This window comes from Brachyhypopomus gauderio, chromosome 15 (assembly GCF_052324685.1).
Source record: "Brachyhypopomus gauderio isolate BG-103 chromosome 15, BGAUD_0.2, whole genome shotgun sequence".
In the NCBI taxonomy this organism is placed as follows: Eukaryota; Metazoa; Chordata; class Actinopteri; order Gymnotiformes; family Hypopomidae; genus Brachyhypopomus; species Brachyhypopomus gauderio.
Genome location: NC_135225.1, coordinates 7,617,334 through 7,622,333, shown reverse-complemented (window position 1 = coordinate 7,622,333; position 5,000 = coordinate 7,617,334). Strand labels below are relative to the sequence as shown.

The 5,000-nt window shown below is 44.6% G+C and overlaps 1 long non-coding RNA gene across 1 annotated transcript in view; it reads right to left on the bottom strand.

Annotated features, from left to right (window-relative positions):
- Positions 1 to 2,570: 2,570 nt before the first annotated feature.
- LOC143476932 (uncharacterized) overlaps positions 2,571 to 5,000 on the bottom strand; it is a 10,527-nt gene continuing 8,097 nt past the window's right edge. The window contains exons 2-3 of the long non-coding RNA XR_013121427.1: positions 3,105 to 3,328; positions 2,571 to 2,805 (exon numbers count right to left, since the gene is read on the bottom strand). This is a non-coding gene — a long non-coding RNA (uncharacterized LOC143476932). The remainder of the gene's footprint in view (positions 2,806 to 3,104; positions 3,329 to 5,000) is intronic.

The following is a 5,000-nucleotide window of genomic DNA, read 5'->3' as shown; positions in this document are numbered from 1 at the left end:
TTAAATTAGAAACAGTGCTGATTTATAGATGTTAAATCCAGCCATAACCTATAGCGTAACATGAACCTAAACTCACGTGGCACAGAAAGAAACTTACTAAGATCATTGGGATTATACGTGATCTTATTTTAGATTAAACATAATTTTAGTGAATTTGTATATGGTGAGAAAATTTGGAAGACTTTTATAACTTGGGCTTTAATGCAGTAGTATCAGTATGTGTGTGTGTGTGTGTGTGAGTGTGTGGGTTACTAGGCCTGGCACCCCAGGGACACACTCAGGCGTTAGCTGCAAATCCAGCCTGCATCCCGGGATCTGCTCATGGCCTCAGATCAGCCTGATCAATGGCCCTGCTCTTTTGAAAATCCAAACCCGGCTGAACCCAAGAAGCCTCTGAACCAGCACACTGCTACCCCAGGCAAGGTGCGGCGAAAGAGGCCGGCATGATAAAATGTGGTGGGATACAAAAAGAGAGAACTTTTCTCCCCCCACTATGACGAATTTGTCCTCCTGACGAAACTCTTTGAGAACTCCTCGGCCTCGCACGGGGAAGAGGGCTCTTCAGGAATCATACGGTCAGCTTGTGAAAATAATCACGGGCGCCGTTAAGCCATGATGGCAGGGGGCGGCGTTTAACCCTTTGTAGATCCCTGCTATGAGGCACCTGGTTGGCATTCTGATGCCAAAAAGCATCATGGGCAAGAAGCTCTCACTTCTGGTGAGTGTTTGAGTGCTTCCCCTTTACTGACATGCTGGACTGGACAGATGCAAACCCCAGTATCAGTGCAGATACATATTTGTGCTACAGCCAGAACATCCGAGGCCCACATGCTAAATCCTGTTATATACGGTAAAACAGCTGGGAAGACACATGGTCATTGATTTTTGCCTGGGGCATCAGTGTGTGAACCCAAACGGAAGCTTTTGAGAGGAGCGAAGTCCAAGAAACCGAAACAACTGCTTGACAAACAAGATGCTGGTATAACCTTTGATATCTGACACTCTTGAAAATGCCTTGGAAACTTGCCTGGCGATGCCAGCTAAAATGAAAATGTAATGAAGAAATGACTCCTTTATCGAAATGTTTAAGCTGTGAACTGATGGGAGAAAGGTATCATTGTTTATATATATGTTGATGAAAATTGCTTAATGACTTTTACACACACACACACACACACACACACACACACACACACACACACACACACACACACACACACACATATATATATATATATATATATATATATATATATATATATATATATATATATATGTATGTATATGTATGTGTGTGTAAAAGTCATTAAGCAATTTTCATCAACACATATACACATATATACTATATATATATATACACATATATATACTATATATGTGTATGTGTATATGTGTACATGTGTTGATGAAAATTGCTTAATGACTTTTTTACACACACACACACACACACACACACACACACACACACACACACACACACACACACACACACACACACACACACACACACACAGAGACATGCACACAGGCACACAACCACCTAGTAGAATAATTGGTAGGGGGTTCTGTGGCCTACATTTCTTCTACAGTAAATGTAATACCCTCCTCACACGGTCCATTTTATATATATGTTGATGAAAATTGCTTAATGACTTTTACACACACACACACACACACACACACACACACACACACACACACACATATATATATATATATATATATATATATATATATATATATATATATATGTATATGTATGTGTGTGTAAAAGTCATTAAGCAATTTTCATCAACACATACACATATATACTATATATATATATACACATATATATACTATATATGTGTATGTGTATATGTGTACATGTGTTGATGAAAATTGCTTAATGACTTTTTTACACACACACACACACACACACACACACACACACACACACACACACACACACACACACACACACACAGAGACATGCACACAGGCACACAACCACCTAGTAGAATAATTGGTAGGGGGTTCTGTGGCCTACATTTCTTCTACAGTAAATGTAATACCCTCCTCACACGGTCCATTTTGAAACCGAGTCCTCTGTGTTCCCAGCCTGCCAGCACCACTCCCTCTGTACAGGTCCGTTCTCTCGCCACTTCACCGTGGCTGCGAGCTCCTTTGTGTTCCTCCTGTGAAGTGAGGCCGTGTTTCCTCAGCTCGGCGGTGTACGTTTACGGCAGACACGGGCCACGCTCCCCTCTGTGCCTTTGACCTGTTTAGCTGCACCACATTGACGGCGCTTCACAGCGGTGCAAACAAAGAGCGGGTAGAGAACAAAGCCGGCGTAATTACGGTCGAGGGAGAGCAAGTCTGAATGTTCGCCGCTGAAGGCTAAGGTGGCCGACACCGCATCCCGCTCGGTTTACACCGCTCCCACGGAGCGATCCGTCAGGACTCTCCATCAGGACAGTGCTCCGTCCACCTGCAGGCTTTCTCAAGAAATATGACCAGGAGTTCTTGACAAAAGAGGGCAGGTCTGGTCCCGCTGACACGGGGACAGCTCCTGGTCACAGTGCCTCCGTCAGACAAGCATGACTCATCTCACACCGTCCGCCCCTCGCGCCTCAAAGATTTTTAAAATTACAGCTTTGACTCATTTTTATTTCCTTGTATGAGCATTTATTACTGAACAGATTAGACATTTATGGCTGGGCATGTGAGCACTGTACTCCGACACTGTGGGAGAAGGCAGCGTTGGCTTCAGAGTCCTGAGAACCTCTGCGGTGTCAGGCTCCACAATAACACTGTAATGTCATTCTGAAATAAAGAAGTTTTGCACATGAGTGGCTCTGGTTTCGTCCTCGGGGTTACTTTCTGAAATTAAAACAGAGTGAATGAGCTTCCCTTTGAAGGCCAGACAGATGGAGCAAGGGATGAGAGAGAGGGGAAGAGAGGGAGAAAAACAGAGAGAGAGAGAAAGAAAGAGGGAGAGTGAGTGAGAGGAAGAGAGAGAGGGAGTGGGTGGGTGAAAGAAAGGGACTGGGGGCAAGCAATAGGAGCGCAATTAAAATTGCACACACTGGCGAAATCTCCCGCTTTTAAAGCACAAGTCCTACCTCTCTATTGGGAGCTCATCAACCCTGGTGCCTTTTGAAGATTTCACAGCCTTTTCTGCTCTGGTTTTAGGCAGACGACGAGGCACTGGCCACTCCATCACAGCTCGGCCTGTACGTGCCGCTGCATCCACACGGCACCACGGAAACCTCCTCGAACTTCACAACGTTCAAAGTGCTCACCTTGCTTCCTCAGAGCTGACGGACTTCTGGTTGGGAGTGAGGAGCTACAGTTGAGAGAGAGAGAGAGCGCGGGAGTCACTGTTGTGCTGCTGTTACCTGGTACAGCATGTCTTTGATAAAGATGTCTTAATACAGAACACCGTTATAAGCACTGCTATAAAGGAGAATAAGACATAGCTTAGCAACCTAGCGTGATCCAGTCTGAGGTGAAGACTTTCAGATTTGGTGTATTCCACTGGACTTTATTATCCACTGTGTAACACTCAGAGGTGCAGCGTAGAGTGGTGTGTGGTACAAGGCAGTACGTTAATGCAGTGGAGCCCGGCCTGACATGCAGGTGTTGAGTGGCCAGTGGTGAAGAGTGTCTCTCCCTCACACTGTGGAGGGTGTAATGGAGGGTGATGAATCACCAGGATGACACTCCTAATTGCGTTGCTGTTTTTTTTTTTTTTTTCCTTCTCTGTGATGACAGCTGTTCTGAGGACAATTTTAAACGCTTCCTGTGTCAAACGTGCCATATCCATATCCGTGTTTCAACATCTGAGGTGTACAGCTCTGTGCTCTTAGCGTGCGTGTTTGCAATGTCTTTATGTGTGTTTTGTGTGTGTGTGTGTGTGTGTGTGTGTGGCACTGGCAGTGCACTCGACTGCACCTTCGAAGGTAAATCACCCTATTGTAAGAAATATCGCACGGCATATTTGCAGTATGTTGCTACGATGCACTTCCATGGCTAAACACCTCGCACACAAAAGCCATCATGCTACGTCGTCTTCTAATGGGTCTGCAACATCAGAGCAGGGTATTATAGTTTCATAAATGATAATTTATGCAGCCATGCAAAAATCTGGCCACAAAGCTTCATCACCAGACTCTTCCTCGCATCTTCTCAAGCTAATTACTAGGTCAAAAAAGCCATTTGTACCATCCAAGAACAAGCCCCTCTCCAAACACCTCACACATTATGCAAAAATGCCAGATGCTGGCAACACCTTCTGAAAAAAGTTGGTGTGAGGGTGATAGACTGCGGAGTGAGGGGGTGAGCGGAACACGGTCCCTTCATCTGATTAAGCTGTCGACCTTAGAGCGGGAAAAGCAGATGTTTCGTCCTGCAGAAGGTGAAATAGCTCACTGATGGTAAACAAATATCACCATGGATGCGTGAGGTCACCGAGTCCTACCTGGTTTCATCCTTCATGCGTTCTACGATAAATAAGGAGAACAGGGCATGTGAAAACAACCCTGAGAGACGTGTAGCGCGGTAGTTCCTCCCTGAGAGAGGTTTCATAAGCAGAGAGAGAGAGAGAGAGAGAGAGAGAGAGAGAGAGAGAGAGAGAGAGAGAGAGAGAGAGAAACAGGCTGAAGAAAGTGCAGAGATGAAGGCACAGAGGCACTGTAGGTGTGGAGCGTGTCCTATAATATTTTCACCTCTGCGTGTGAGGGCTGTGGACACAGACAGTGACGTGTCCATTTAAGGAGGACGCTCAGTGTGTTTGCTCAGCTGAGGAGGAGGAAGATGGTCCCTTCTCCATCAGCCTTGAAATAAAGTATTCATTATTGCTCTATATAAACTAACCAAATGTACCACTTTTAATAATGAATGGGATCCATTTTGGTTACATGTCAGTTTAAATGTAATGTTCTATGTATGATATGTGTTCTTATGTGTATTATATTATAGGTGGCAGATTTTTAATAACAAAGTATTTATTGCTTACA